At 46.3% G+C, this 16,628-nt stretch overlaps 1 protein-coding gene across 1 annotated transcript in view; it reads left to right on the forward strand.

The window, feature by feature from the left end:
* The first annotated feature begins 859 nt into the window (after nucleotides 1-859).
* The window catches only part of Il21r (interleukin 21 receptor), a 34,860-nt gene continuing 19,091 nt past the window's right edge, over nucleotides 860-16,628 (forward strand). Inside the window, exon 1 of the mRNA XM_051192905.1 lies at nucleotides 860-1,272. The gene's annotated coding sequence lies outside the window, so the exon portion shown is untranslated. The remainder of the gene's footprint in view (nucleotides 1,273-16,628) is intronic.

The following is a 16,628-nucleotide window of genomic DNA, read 5'->3' on the forward strand; positions in this document are numbered from 1 at the left end:
TCAGCAGGGTCAGGAAAATGTGTGGAAGTCCAACTACATTGAATCGATTTGAATTTTCAATAATAAAGTCCTTTTTCTGAAAAAGAAAGAAGAAAATTAAAGGGAAAAAGAAAATAGGAAGGAAGAAGAGAGAGGGTGAGAAAGAAAGATAACAGAAGGAAAGGAAGAAGAAAAGAAGAAAGAAAGAGAGAATTTCTTTTCTTTATTTCTTTCTTGAATTCCCATCTGTGTGTGGCTGCCCTGCCTTCCTGGCTGGGTGCCCACACTTGACAAATGGGCATAGCAAAGTTCTCAGGAGGCGCCTCAGGTCTCTCTTCTTCCAGTGTAGTGGAGAGAGTCCTCCTTCCCACCGTGCTGAGGCAGGGGGACAGTGTCTAAGATAGAAAGTCTGGGTCATGCTGAAGTCATGCTGAAGTCATGCTGAAGGGGGTAGGCAAGGAACAGAAAAAAATGGACCACTTATCTTCCTGCAGAAGAGAGGTCGTAGAGTGGGTGTCCACCTTCTGTCTTTCCCGTCTGAGCTGAGGAGCTCAATATGGACGCCAAGGGCTTCGGGTGGGATGTACTGCCTTTTCACACCTGCGATCAGTTTCTACATCCGTGAGAAGTGGCAAGTCCCACCTCACTGCCTGCCTCATGGGACACTGTGAAGCCTGTGGGATGACGTCATCTGTCTGTGAGATGTCATCCCGCAGGCCCCAAATGTCTTGTTAAATGGTAACCTTTGGGAAGCCGTGGGCGCGTGCCTGCAGGTGTCTTAGTTTTTCTCGCCCCTTCTGGAGGACCTGGCTGGGCTGGGCGGGCACTGCTTACCACATCCTCTCGATCCCCACCCCTTGCCTGGCCTCAGACAGACACCACAGCCTCTGCTGGTGGCCTTGTGTTTCAGGCAAGTGCAGCTGCCTGCCTACTTCTCCTATAGTGTGCCTGACAGACACTTGCCTGTCTGATCGCAGGTCTGTCCATCCCTGGGGCGGCCAACTGGCCCCAGCCCCAACCCCAGCCATGCCCTGTCTCTGTCTGGCTGCCCCAGCTCTACTGACTCCCTCTATGTGAGCCCTGCCTAAATGCCCGGCTGGCCTTCAGCCCCAGGACTGTATCAGTGGTGACTCCCTTAGATTCTGGACTTGCACCCGATTAGTCTCCTGGCCACCTCCTTAAATCCACACCTCCCACCATCACTCGAGTCCCACTGTGACTCCCAGCTCCAAGAGGTCACCCGATTGCACCAGTCTGAGGAATGACATTCTGAGGAGGACTGTAAAGAACTAGGTAAGTAGACTCTAGCCCTGGTTCTTCCTGAACCTGTGGTCCTTCTCTGACTTTTGCATAGCACTGGGGTGGGACACTGAGCTGTTCTGTGCCTGTGTCACAGCTAGGGACACAGAGACTGAGAAGGCTATGCAGTTAGACTGGGCAGAGTCAAGGCAGGTGTCCCCTATTCAGCTGGCTTGGAGTGTCTGGGGGACTTAGTGTGTGCTCAAAGGATGTTGGAGGGTTGTGGAAGCAGGGGCATGGCTGGCATGATTCCTTGCCTGAGCAAACTGCCTGAAAGAAGTTGTGGGGAGAGGAAAGTAGGATCTGGAGATAGACAGTCAGCCAGGCAGCTCTGCATTGGGAAGCTTCCAGGGGGGCTGTTTTGTAGGGAGGGCATCAGAGACGACAAACCAGTATGGTTTATTACTTAAATTCCATCAAATCCTTCCAGGCAGGTGGGTGCCTACTTCACCGATAAAGAGACCTGGCTCCACAGGGGAAGTGTGACTTTCCTTATGGGACTCACCAGGATATAGCAAGATGGGTAGTCCAACCAAGAGCTGCCAACCAAATCCAGGACATGTGTCAGATGGTAAGAGGCAACACCTCTTACATGGGGAGAAGAGGGGAGTCCAGAGCTTTTTGGAGGCCTATCCTGGAAGGATGGTTAAGTGGAGAAGTCATAGGAGCTAATGTCTGTAGTTAGGACTTGCCAAAGGGGCCACAGCAGATCACAGAGGCATTAGTGTCCCAAGCAACTCCTAAGAGAATTACTGTGCTCTCTGAGGCAACCTGGGTATTAGAGCACATGGTAGCCTTTCTAGCTGGAGAACCTAGGCAAGCCTCTGCTTCTTCCAGACACCTGGGTCCTCGTTTTTTCCATCTATAAAATGGGGGTGGGGGAAGGTGGTGCTATCTCAGGAGGCTGCTTTTGAGAACTCCAGGACAGCAGAGTGTCAAGACTGGGATTACAGATGTTCCTACCCCCAGGGACCTTGACCTGTGGAGGAGGGCTAGATGCTAGGAGCTGCAGAGAGTGCAGGGCAGGCTAAAACAGCCCTAGCCACAGACTTGTAGGCAATTAGGAACCTCCCAGAATCCTCAGAGTCCAGGTGAGGCCAGTGCATAGATGGCAATGCTGGGCTCCTTGGGGATAAGCTTGTCCTTGGGTTAAGAGTGATGGGGAGAGTCAGAACAATTGGAACCCAGCCTGTACAGTGGGATGCCACCCCATGGGAAGACTCATGACCTGGAACACTACCTAAGGCTATTCCTCAGAGGGGACCTGGCCGTGTGATCCCCACAATGGGGTGTTTTCTGCAATAGCCCTTCTCTGGGGCCTGTGTCCAGTCCCCACCGGATCTCACAGACAGAATGATAGACGCCCTGCCTGACTGGCAGGGGAGATTGGGCCCTCGGCCAGGGCTTCACACATTCCCAACTCTAGAGGCCACTCAGGCTTCTTTGGCCTGAGAGAGGGATGTGAAAATTGGCATCTTAAGAAGCTTTTGACACTGGAAGGTAGGGGCTGCCGGGAAGGAGAAAAGTGTGGAAAAACGGTAAAGAGACAGGCAGGCTACACGCTCAGGGAAGTGATCTCCTTACTGTACCAGGGCCAAGCAGCACCAGATAGGCATAAGAAGAAGGGGTGTGCTTTCTCCCAAAGCCAGGCTCTGTGCATGGGCAGGGGAGCAGCCACAGCCAATCAGTGCCTTCAACAGGGGAAGGCCTGCAGAGACAAGACAGCACCTGGTTTTCTTTAAATACTGGGTGCCTGCCTTGTTGCCACTAACAACAATATGTGACCCAGTCTGGTTCAAATTTGTGATTCTCCTGCCTCAGCCTCCTATGGCTGGCACTACAGGCATGTGCCACCCACTGTACCACGTGGCTTTGATGGTGTTTCAGACTCAGGGAGGGAAGGCGGGTTTTCAGGTGCCACCCAGGAAGTCCCTTGGGGGGGCTTTGTCCTGTGAAGATGGGACAAAGGCTTCCTCAAGGAAGGTGTTCTCACCCTGGCAGCCTTTTCGTCAAATACTGGTCCAGGGCCCCAGACACATGCAGTGGGGGGAGCTGGGAGAGGCCCCACCCACAGCCTGCAGCTTGCAGGTGTTACCCCCCTCCCTGACACCACTCTGGCCCAGGATGAAGGGACTTTTCATGACAACTCAAACAGGAGCGCTGAGTAAACTTGGAACTTCTGAAACAACCTGAGAATATTCCCTGGCTGGGGCCCTTTAAGCTGTCCCTGCGGTCCCCAGGGAGGGTCAAAACACTAGAACTGTCCCAGAAGGAGGGGCAAATGCACGGTCTAGCTCTCCCTCAAGCCTCAGCCTTCTTTACTGCCTGACCACAAATGGGCCTCTGGGACTCTCTGGGCCTCTGTTCCTTGATCTGCTAAGTAAGTTTGATGTGAGGACCAAGATGGGAGCCTCCCGATTCTCTCCAGTGGTGATTAAAAGCTCATGCCACCTCAGGCGGACAGAGGGGAGTGTGGGGGAAAGTGCTGAAGACAGAGGGGGCAGGTGCTGTCTTGGCCCAGTTCTCTGCCACTACTTCAAGCAGGCATGCTTCAAACAGCCCTTGTCTGTGAGCCACAGAGAGGCCGCACACACACCTGAGCAAGGCTGCAAGAATTCGTGAATTTGCACAGATTGTGCAGGCTGGAGGAGGTTCTGACCCATGGGGACTGCACGTACACAGCCACTGGGGCAGGTCCTTCTTCATGTTCAGCTGCCACCCACTAAGCCATGAGCCTGATGTCCTCAGCTGTAACCTAAGCCAGCACAGTGGGAAAAATGGGCACCAGAAAGCACAGAGCTGCCGTGTGCCAGCACCTACTCCCTTGCTTCTTACTGAAGCCTAGCAACCGAACCTGGTCTACAGATGTGCAGAGCTGAGCTCAGACAAAGCAAAAGAGGTGGCTGAAGGCCAGTGAGAGAGTTCTCTTCTGGTCCAGGCCTGCTAGTCTCATTCATCCACTTGACAACGTTAAGAACCTGTGATGTGCCATCTCCAAATGTCACTAATCTGAGGACAGTCTTCTCTGTCAGACTCAGGGATCCAGGATTACTTTTAGGGGTGAGGGGAGGGTACCTCCTGGGGATAGTGGGAAAGCTGAGTCTCCAGGGACTGCTCAGTGTCTGCTCCATCACACAAACCTCATTCATCCGTTCACTCATTATCAATGAATTCTGCACCCGATTCTGCATACTGGGGATATTGTGGTGAAGAAAGCTGGCGATTTATCAACCTCTGGGACATGATGTGCCCAGACAATGATGAGTCATAAAGACAAGACAGAGAGGTCACTATCCTGATAATATGACAGTTAGGAAGCAGGCAGTCTCTTTGGAGCATGACCCCGGAGATGAAATCTGAGGATGAGGCTGCAAAGAGGAGAGAGTTTTAGTAGAGAGGTTGCATGTGCAAAGGTCCTGAGAAAGGGAATACTGAAGCACTGATGTTCTTATCCTTCAGAAATGCAGAGGCCTTCGGTATCTCAGCTCACTGAATTTCAGAAACAGGAACCAGAGTCGGTTTTAACTTTGGAGTGCATGGGCTGCATGATTCTTCACCAAAGAAAGGGATCCCTGCCATTCAGTCGTTTATGCAAACCTGTGTACACACCTGCCGTGTGTGAGGCAGTGCTCAGCAGCTACCCAGCCCATGTGGCTCCTGCTGGGTTGTTGGTTAGAAGGTGAATGGAAACATCCGGGCCTCTGGGCTGTGGTGCTGTGGTGCAGGGACAGAACCCAGAGGAAGAAGTGACTCACGCTCTTTGGACAGATCAAAGCAGACAGCCATGACATTTGAACTTAACTTTGAAGCCCCAGTAGGAGGCTGATAGTCAGCTAGGAGCACAGAAAGTTCCAATGACTGAAAGACCAGGTGTGAAGGGTGGAAGTCGAGCAAAGGCGACTTGTTAGTGACAACCTGGCAGTCTGGGGTGCTTGGAACCCAGAGCAAGTCATGAAGCAGGCAGAGGGGGCAGGGCGCTAGGCTTTTCTCTGCAGGTCTAGGTAGGACTGTGGAATGGTGTGGATGGAGAGTGGGTTGGAGGATACAGCCACAGCCAGGGCCGAAGAAGAGCAGCAGGCAGGTGGGACACTCCGTGCCTGGGGGACCCTGAGGCCCTCCCTCTGGTTCCCCCTTGGGAAGTCCCTGAACTGACACACTTCTCCTTCTGGTGACCTGCTGGCTCTTGTGTATGGCTCTTCTGGGGAGTCCCTCTGTACCCGCCTCAATGCTTCTCTGTCAGCGTAGGGAATGGGACATTTTACTTTCAAAATATTTTCACCTTTCACTTTCAGCCCTGCTCCCACCTGGTCTAGAGTGAGTTGACCATAGCGAAATAGACCAAGTAGATTCCATCTGTTGGTCATTAGTGGGATCAGGACAGGGAAGCCACGAACTGAGGGTCTTCTAGTTCATGGGGAGGTGGGATGCAGCTGTGAACGCACTGGTCTGGTTAGGTCCACAGGGAGCATTGTTCCTTGGCATAGGACCTTGAAGTGGCAAGCTTCCAAGACAGCCACAACCACCCCTGCCTCCCCAGAATGCAGAGAAACCATGACAAGGGCTGACTGCATGCTCTTCCCTGCTCTCAGTAACGTCTTTTCCGTTTTATGTATCAGGTGAGCTGAACGGTGGAGGGCAAAGGTCATTGTTGAGGGTCTTTCTCCATGACGCTCCACCCTTGTTTGCTGAGACAGAGTCTCTCACTGAGCCTGGAGTTCACCATTTGTACTAAGCTGACTGCCAGTGAGCAAGTTTCCACCTGTCTCTGCCTCCCAGCGCTGGGGCTGCCGATGCGTGAAGCCATCCCTGACTCTTATGTGGGTGCTGGGAATGTAAACCCGGGTCCTCGTACTTGTTCAGCCTGCCCTTCACTCAATGAGCCACTTCATCTCCCCTCTCAATGAATAGTATTTCTTCATGTTGATGAAACCCAACTTCTCATTCTTTCCCCCCTCTCTTATTCCTGAGCTAGAAGTGCATTTAGGAAGTGCGACTGGCACCAAGGTCATGAGAACACTGTAGCTGGATATTTTTATTCTTTGGCGACCTACCACTCAGCTCTCAAATGAGTACGCCGAGACTTATTCTTATTTATGAATGCCTGGCCTCAGCATGGCTTGTTTCTAGCCAGCTTTTCTAACGTAAATTATCCCATTTCTCTTTAACTATGTTTTGCCTCTGGGCTTTTTACCTTTCTTTATTCTATATATCTTCCTTTCCTTCTTCATTTCTGACTGAGAGACTGGCCCCTGACATTACCCTTGTCTCTTTTTTTCACTCCTCCCTCTTCTTTAGAGCCTAGATTTCTCCTCCTATTTATTCTCTCTGCCTGGCAACCCTGCCTATCCCTCTTCTGCCTATCTATTGACCATTCAGCTCTTTATTAGACAATCAGGTGTTTTAGGCAGGCAAAGTAACACAGCTTTACAGAGTTAAACAAATACAACATTAAAAAATGAAACACATTTTGCATCATTAAATAAATATTGCACATCATAAATGAATGCAACACAGCTGGCCTCAAATTCATAGAGATTCTCCTGCCTCTGCCTCCCTGGTACTGGAACTAAAAGCATGTGCCACTACACCTGGCTTTGCTGTTGTTTTGAGATGACAGTCTTACTATGTAGCTCAGACTAACCTAGAACTTTTAATTTTCCTGCTCAGCCTCCCCAGGGGCAGGGCTTATAAAGTCCCATGCCAAGCTCTGCCTTCATTTTAAATGCCAGGCTTCCTCCACCCAAATGCAATGGCAATTTTGTTGCCAGACCAGCAGTTACAAGTTAGTTTATTTGTAGTTTTCCTCTTTCCTATCCACAGTTTGGTTTCCTTGCTGTGACTCCGACTCTAGGCTCATCCCTCCGTGCTCATCATTCCATAAGCCTCAGCCTTCTTTTAATGACTCCACAGATGTTGGCATAATCTTATCAGTTTCCCTGGGGAACTCTGGGGCAGACTGTGTGCATGCTGAGACTTCCTTCAAATCTCCCCGTCCATGGGCACAGTCTGCTCGGCCCCTTATTTCTCATTTCTCTCATTCATCTTAGCAATTCTGACGTCTTTTCTGCCATTCTTGGGTGACTGTCTTTTTGTTGTTAATGTTAGTTACACCATTTGAGAATTTTATTACTTATGGGGGGGGTGACATGGCAAGTGTGTGGAGCACAGAGAGCAACTTTCAAGATTCAATTCTTTCCTTCTACCTTGTGGGTCTGTCTTAGTTTCTACCTGTGATGACACAAAGACAACTTTCAGGGAAAGGGGTTTTTCTTCTTACAGCCTGTAGTTCATCATCCAGGGAAGTGGAGGGCAGGAATTCAAGGCAGGAACCTGGACACAGGGACTAAAGCAGAAGACACGGAGGAGTGCTAATTACTGGCCTACTCCATCTGTCAGCTGCTGCTGTGGGCCTGGCATCTCTAAAATGTTGGGGTCTCCACTGCAACTGGTCTGCACTTTCATCAACTGCCTCTTCTTGGGGGACTCTGATCCTGCCACATGGTGCCAAGCCTCAACTTCTCTCCAAGACCCCTTCATTCCTTCAAATCCAGTATAACCTGGAAAATTCTTACACATCACCAAGTTTGGTGGCCAGTATGAGGTTCAGCCTTGGGTGCTTCTGGAACACAGCTTCTCTGAGAGAAGATCTCCTGGAAAATTCACCTCAAAGATGTTGGCATCTTCTTTGTTTGTTTGTTTGTTTGTTTGTTTTTCATTTTGTTTGGTTTTTGAGAGAGGTTTATCTGTGTTAACAGCCCTGGCTGTCCTGGAACTTGCTCTGGAGACCAGGCTGTCCTTGAACTCACAGAGATCCACTTGCCTCTGCCTCCCAAGTACTGGGATTAAAGGTGTTTGACACCATCATTGCCTGGCACTGGCATTTTCTTAATCACAGCCAGTCCTTCAGCCCTAGCTGACCAGAGCCACAGATTCTTAATTCATAATAAGAAAGGCCTCAGCAGAGCCTTTCACAGGCCTCAGTTGTAAGCACTGCTCTCAGAAATATCTCTTAAGTTCCTACAGCTCATTAGCTCTGGGCACTCAATGATGGTTCCAGCCCAAAGCTCCTAATTCTTTCCGTAGTCCCCCTCCCCCACCACAAAACAAAACAAAACAAACAAACAAAAAAACCACAATCAGGACCATCACAGCAATACCCCCTAACCTGGTACCAATCTCTGCCTTACTTTGGGCTTCTATTGCTGGGATAAAACACTATGGCCAAAAGCCTCTTGTGGAGGAAAGGATTTATTTCAGCTTATATTTCACAGGTCACACTCTCAAAATGAGGGGAGCCAGGGCAGGAACTCAAGCAGAAGCCATGACAGAATACTGCTTACTGGCTAGATTCTCCCAGCTTGCTTAGTCTGTTTCCTCATTCCACCCAGGACCCCCTGTCCAGGAGTGAGGCCTCACTGTGGGCTGGGCCCACTCACATCAACCATCAATCAAGAAAATGCCCTACAAACTCGCCTACAGGCACGCTGAATGGGACATTTCCTTAATTGAGATAATTGAGACTCTAGCCAGATAAAACGAGCTAGCGTCAATCGGACAAAGACAATAACTGAAAAGCCCAAACTAGCCAGCACAGGATCTCAGGGATCAAACTCAGGTTGTCTGGCTCGGCAGCAAACACCGTTGCTGGCCTAAAAATACATAATTTCAAACTTTCACATTTGACTTTGTATATGAAAATATACTTTTAGCTAGGTGCTGGTGGCACATGCCATTAATCCCAACACTCAGGAGGCAAAGGCAAGCAAATTTCTGTGTTTGAGGCCAATCTGGTCTACAAAGTGAGTTCCTGGATAGTCAGAGTTACACAGAGAAACCCTGTCTTGAAAAACCAAAAAGAAAGAAGGAAAGGAAGGAAGGGAAGAAAAAGAAAGGAAGGAAGGAAGGAAGGAAGGAAGGAAGGAAGGAAGGAAGGAAGGAAAGAAGGAAGAAAATAGATTTTGCACACTGTATCACCCAGTTATCACACACTTCTCAAGTTGAAGTTCCAGATGTAGGTAGAATAGCTGACTGTAAATGCAGCTCATCACTTCACTGACTGCTGGATCGGACCATACTTCTCTCTTCCTCATCCCTTTCTCTTCCTTCCCTCCTTCCATCTGTCTTTTCTTTCTCTCCCTCAAAATGGTAAATGGAGTCTTATTGTGGTTGCAGGCTGACCTGAGAGCTGGGAATGTAGGTTTATGCCAGGAGGGAGTCATCCTTTCTCTTTCTTTTCTTTTATAATTTATTATTATTATTATTTATATGTCTTATTCTGTAACCCTTCAGACTGGCCTAAGATACATGGCATCCTCCTGCTTCAGATTCCTCAAGGGTGGGTTACAATTGTGAGTGTGCCTAACTTGCCTTTGCTTTTGTGATGTTTTTGGTTTCTGCCTTTGTTTGGCAGTCTTGTATGATAAGGTGTGGTACCAATAACAGTCGTGTGTGTGTGTGTGTGTGTGTGTGTGTGTGTGTGTGTGTACGTACATGTGAGTGTTTGTGGAGGCCAGAAGTGACTCTTGGTTTCTTCTTCAGTCACTTTCACCTTATATTTTGAGACACTGAGCATGGAACTCACTGATTTACTTAGACTGGCTGGCCAGTGGGCTCCAGGGATCCTCCTGTCTCAGCACCCCACAACTGGGATTATGCATTGACTTGCTGAGCTCTTCATGGGCGTGGACATTCCAGTCAAGTCTCCATGCTTGGGCAGCAGACCCTTTACTGAATGAGCTGCCCACCACTCCTCTACTGTCACCATTTAAAAGTGGACAGCCCAATGTTATTCTAGACTGACAGTGCCAAGCAGCAGAAATCCAGCCCTCCTCCATCTTGCGTGAGCCAAAGCTCCAGATTGTTCAAACAACAATGCTCTACCTCTCCTCTCCAGTCTGCTCTCTGCTTCTGAGATAGAGTGGATCCAGGCAGCATTTGCCTTTCTGGGACTGGTTTATTTCAGTTCTTAGCATGATGTCTGCAAGTTCACCACATTGCAACATATAACGGGAGTTCCTTTTTAAAGGCTGAGTAATATTCTGCTGCATGCTTAGAGCATATTTTGTCTGTGAATACTAAGATTGCTTACACACATTGTTTATTGTAAATATTGGGGCAGTAAACAGGTGTGAAAACATATTACTGAAATGTCAGTTTAAGTTATTTTGGGTATATACCTACTATTTCTAGTTTTAATTTAAAAGTTTCATCATTGTACAACCCTACCAAATGTACAGAAGTGTTGTGATTTCTCCACATCTTTACCAATACTTTTCATTTGATTTTATTTTTGAGACAGTGGTCATTGTGTCTGGTGTAAGACAATGCCTTACTAGGGCTTCACCAGTGATATTGAGATGCTCTCCACATGCTTGCTGGTTGCTGGTGGCCTGTGTTCTATCCTGGGACATTTCCAACCATCTTGAGTTTGTTCCTGTATGAAACAAGGAGACATTTGTAGTCCTGGGTCTCCAGCCATCTTGAGTTGGCTACTGTATGTGGCAAGATAGGAGGTCAACTTCATCGACACCTGTGGATGTCCACATCCCCAGTCATTTCTTGTATTTCCTTGATTGTTCATCCCAGGCTGGCCTCACACTTACTGTGTAGCCCAGGATGACTTGCAAGTGCAGATGCTCTGTCTCTACCTCCAAAATGCTGGGATTAAATACATGCGCACTGCTTCTTGGAGTCCTGTCCTTTCACCCTTGTGGTTTTGGTGACCTCATAGAAGATCATTCAATCATCTCATGGAGACTTGATGGGGGCTCTATCCTTTGCCATTGCACTCTATGTCTGTATTTACGCCAGTACCAATTATAACTGTGATTTAAAATTTTTTAAAAGATTCATTTATTTTTATTTTAGGTGTGTGGGTGTGTTGCCTATATGTATGTAGGTGCATATGAGTACAGTGCCCATGGAGTCCAGAAGAGGACATAGGATCCCATGTGACTAGAGTGATAGCTGGTTGTGAAATGCCATGTGGGTGCTGGGAACCGAACCCAGGCCCTGTGAAGAGTAATTGTTACTTTTAACCTCTGAGGCATCTCTATAATTTTAAACTATGTTTTTTAAATCAAGAAAGCCTCCAACTTTGCTTTCCCATCTCTGGATTGTTTTGGCTACTCAAGATCCTTCACAATTCCATAAGAATTCTAGGAAGGATTTTTCTATTTCTGAAAAAAAACACTATTAGTGTTAAATATTAGTGTTTAATTTCTAACAAGAAATTACTTGACTTTACAATTATTCTGGGAAATATTGACATCTTAACAATATTGCCTTTCATCCCATGAAGGGATATATTTTTATTTATTTGTGTCTCTACTACTTTCTTTCAATAATGTTTTACATTTCTTCAAGTAAAGTGTTTTATTGTTTTTATGCTATTATAAATGGAATTGTTTAACCAATTCCTTTAATTTTTTTATTATTTTTAATTATGTATAGGCATGTGTCTGCATGTTGAGATGTGTATGTAAATGCAAGAGCCTGAGGATTCCCTGGAGCTGTAGTTACAGGTGGTTGTGAGACCCCTGATGTGGGTGCTGGGAATGTATGGTCCTCTGGGAAAGCCACAAATGCTCAGAGCCACAGAGCCATCTCTCCAGCCCCTTCACTTCCCTTCATTTCTCCAGCTCCTTAACTTCCCTTTTGATGACTGTTTGTGTATAGAAAATGCAACTAATATTTATGTCTTGATTTTTAATTCTTATATTCTTCAAGTATAAGGTCATGCTCTCTGCAAACAGAGATAACTGTACTTCTTTCCTTTTAAGTCCTTTATTTCTTTTTCCTGCTTAATTGCTCTGGCTAAGACTTCCAGCTGAACAGAAGTGGCAAGAGTGAGTCCTTGCCTTGTTTCTGATCTCAGAGTGAGTTGGGATTGTGTTTGTTTTACTGTGGACTTTCATATGCCTGTATCATGTTAAAATGATTTCTATTTATCTGTGGCATGTCTTGGACTTTTCTAAGTACTCATTCTTTATACTATTGCAGGTGCTTAGCTTTCCTTCCTTCCCTCCCTCCTTCCTTCCTTCCTTCCTTTCTAGACAGGGGTTCTCTATGTAGCCCTGGCTGTTCTGGAACTCATTCTGTAGACTAGGCTGGCCTCAAACTTATAGAGATCCATTTGCTACTGCCTTTGCTTCCTGAGTGCTAGGATTAACAGTATGCACCACCACTGCTCAGCAGGCACTTACTTTTTTTAATCTTCATGCGGTTTTAGTTATTGCTGCCTTACTGTATTGGATAGGACTGTTATCATATTAAATGTTCATGTTTTTTCCCCATCCTTAGGATGAACGTGTTTAATATTTGATTTGGGCATGTTAGTACACCTCTGTAGTCTCAGCACTCAAGAGGCTGAGGTAGGGGGAGAAGGAGCTTGTGGTCATCTTAGGAACATAGCAAGATTCTGACTCAACAGACGAAAACGAAAAAAATATGCTGAATAATTTGGCCATTAGGGACACTGCCAGCTGTGTTCACTGTTTCCATGTGTTCTTATCAGAGCAAGAATATTCCTCTGTTCCTGATATCAAAGGATTTTATTTTTTGAGAAGTTTTCAAAACCATGAATGGATATCTCAGTTCATTAAATATGTTTTCTGAACCTACTGAATAATCAGATAAATTTTAATTTCTTCTATAAATGGAATAAAATAGATGGTCAGATCTACTTTCCACATTGGCCTAAATGACATGAAAAAGTATTAACTACCTTTGAATCATTATATCTGAATGGTAGCATTTTGTTTAGAATTTTTGCATTTTACTTGTGAAATTTTACTTCCTTTTAACCTAAGTTGTTGATGTCATGGTTGGTTTACATTCCAGTGTCGAGTTTATTTAAACTTAATGGATATACTGACGTCTTTGGGGTTAAGTCTGTGAAAACAACTGTCTTGCTATTTTTGTCTTTTTGTTTTTTGGGTCCGATCTATTCTTGTTCCCCTTTTTCTTCCTTTTAGATGTTCTACTCTTGAACATGGCTGTCACTCTCAGAGAGGCATGGCGGTGTGTGCCTGCAGTCCTAGCTGCACAGAAGCTGATGTAAAAGGATCACTTGAGCCCAGGAGTTCTGAGCTATCCTGAGCTGCCTACCAAGATCTCCCATCTTTTAAAAATATCACTCTATGTTTTCTATTATCTTGTTTGTTACACTCCTTTATATAAGTTTGGTGTTTATCTGAGAGCCTTTAAAGGATATTTTTGCTAGATATAATTTTTCTAGATATAAATAGATATACATATAATATATAAAAATTGTATGTTTACATTTAAATTTTTCAGCCTTTAAGTTTTTTTCCTACTGTTTCCTGCCTTCCATTACTTCTGTAGAAGTTGGCTGTCAGTCATATTACATCCTCTTTGAAGGTAAATGATTTTCTCTCTGCAGTACCAGTGTAATTTAATTTTATTATTATTATTATCATTATTGTTGTTTGTTTGTTTTTTGAGACAGGGTTTCTCTGTGTAGCCCTGGTTGTCCTGGAACTTGTTCTATAGACCAGGCTGGCTTCAAACTCAGAGATCCACCTGCATCTGCCTCTAGGAGATTAAAGGCATACATCACCACTGCCCACCGTTGTCTTTTAATTTTAAGTATAGTTTTTCTAGGCTGAGTATGTAGCCCAGTGGGTATAATGAATGCTTGCTTAGTATACATGAAGCACTGGGTTTGGTCCCCTGTCCAGAATAAACCAGTATGGTGGTGCACACCTGTATCCTAGCACCTGGGAGGTGGAGGGAGGCAGGAGATAAAAAGTTTAAAGTCTGCCCCAGTTACATAACTATAGGATCTTGGGGCCAGCCTGAGCTGCAAGACTCTGTGTGAAAAGTGAAAAGGGAGGAGGCATTTCTGTGATGTTCCTGGATAGAGTTTTCTTTGAATGTATCTTCTTTAGGATTTGTAGAACCTTTTGAATCAGTGGCTGTGTCTTTTGTGCTTGTGGAAAAATCTTTAGCCAATAGCTCTGGTATTACTCCTGGCTTAGTCTCTTTCTTTTCTTTATTAACTACTGGGTTCATTGCTTTTCTAACTACTGTGAGGAGACACCTGACAAGAACAGTTTATTTTGGCTCACAGGTGCAGAGGTATCAGTCCATCATGATGGAGAGAGTACCAAGACACAGAGTAGTTGATGGCATGGTGTCCAGGAAGCAGAGAAAAGAGACAAACGGGGAGTACAGGAAAGGGCCAGGGCAAGACAGACCCCCTAAGACACAACCCATTACTGACTTTCCCCCTCCCCCCTACCTTTTACTTTACACCATGTTGTAACAATGCCTCATACCATAAAGTTATCAAGGGATGATCCCTCAGTAGCTCAGAACCTCAGGATCTCATCGCCTCTGACAATGCCTCACAGCACCCCCAAAAATGTACTTTCTCTGGTGTTTATTAATCTAATCAGGCTGACAGTTAAGATATCCTTGGCCACATAGCATGCTCTGTTTCAAAAACTAACCAAGCAAAGGTTCTCAGGATAAGGGACAAATTAATGCATATAAAAGTAACTCTGCTTATGGAAGGTGTGTATTGTTTAATAATGAAGGTGGAATCAGTACTATAAAGGGATAGATAAGAATCCCACACTTAATGTCGGGGTATTGTGAGTATGAGAATATGCTCATGGTTCTTGGACAGTGAGTATGCGTGGATGGCCAGTTTTCCTTACGAGACTGCAGGTGTGTATTTTGCTGTTTTCTGTGTGTTGGAACATTTCTTCCTCCATCTGCTTTTGGCTGAGCAACCTTCAGCTCCCAAATCCTCTTATGTTTCTGATCTCTTGTCAAATCCATCTCTTTACTGCTTATAAATTCCAGGAGTTTCAGAATTTTGCTTTTTAAAATACAAGTAGAATCCTCCCTCCCTCCTTACCTTTTCTTCTCCCTTCCTCCTTCCCTCCCTCTCCCTCCTGCTCCTTCCCGCTTATCCTTCCCTCCCCTCTTGTCAATCAAGGCCTTCACATTTCACACCCATGCTGTAGAACACAGCTACACCCTCCCACTAAGAACTCTTTTGTATTCATTTTTCTGAGCAGGGTCTCACTGTGTAACCGTGGCTGACCTCAAACCCACAGAGATCCACCTGCCTCTACCTCTCTGGTGCTGAGATTAAAGGTGTGTGCCACCAAGGCAGGCCCCAGGAGCTCTCATTCAGGACAACTGTAGTGATTGTAAATGCAGTGCCAGACTCTGCACCATTGTCCTTTTGGTCACGAGCAAGCTCACATTATCACTAACGGAATTCCTGGTACCAGGATTAGAGACATGGAGCCTTTGGATGAAGCTGATGCTCTCCGTTTCCTTCTAACAGACACTCAGCATACACACAGCATTTCCTTGGGACAGCTGATTCTGAGCTAGTCCAAATTCGCGCTTCTCAGCCTTTGCTGGGTGACTGAGTACTGATCTTCCTTCAGCTTGGTGAAACTGCCAGAAGCTACCTTGGCCTCTCAGCCCATCCCCAGGTGCTTTATGGCAGTAACTTGGGGAATCATTGAAGAGGGAAGTATAGGGCTCCACCACTTCATCTCAGGCTTACCAGTGGCTCTCGGTAGGGGCATCAGCCTGATACCGGCCCCTCCACCACCCCACAGTCGAAGTCTTCAATGCACATGGTATTTACACAAAGATTTGCTTACACTAAAATTACTTGCCTTTAAATTGCTATTAGAGGGTTTAGACACAGGAAAAGGCCACACAGTGTCTGTCCCTGGGCTTTCCCAAACTATAGAGACTCTAGAAATACCTTCCCAGCCTCTTCCCTCTGTACATTGTTCAAAATGCAATGTTTCAGGCTGGGCACAGTGGCATGAGCCTTTATTCCCAGCACTCAGGTGACTGACACAGGCAGAATCCTCATGTTTGAGGCCAGCCTGGGCTACATGGTTGTAGTCCAGCCAGGGCTATGTAGTGAGACCCTGTCTCAAAAAAAAAAAATGATGCTTATTTTCCCTCTGAGTTCCTTTATACAAACAACAGACATCTATCCACTTAAACAGCTCATAGAATAGTCCCCTTCGTCTCCAAGAATAGCAAGGATGACATCATCCTTCACGTTCTTTCTCGACTTCTTTTCGGTACACATTCCATCTTGTGAGTCACCTGCTTTGCTGCTTTGCTGTGGGTGTGGGCCATGAGATGTGATTCATTCCCGTGTTTGGCTCCGAAGCCCCACTTGTTTTCTCCATCCCCCACTAAAGAGGACTTAGGTGTTTCTGGCTCCTCACTACTAAGCTTGGTGAGGTTTCTGACGGCTTCTTGGATACTGGTGAGCATGGACATGGCATGGCTGGCTTTCGGGAAGCCACTCTCTGCATTCATTGAGTCACACATTA

The sequence above is a fragment of the Phodopus roborovskii genome, unplaced genomic scaffold (genome assembly GCF_943737965.1).
Source record: "Phodopus roborovskii unplaced genomic scaffold, PHOROB, whole genome shotgun sequence".
NCBI lineage: Eukaryota > Metazoa > Chordata > Mammalia > Rodentia > Cricetidae > Phodopus > Phodopus roborovskii.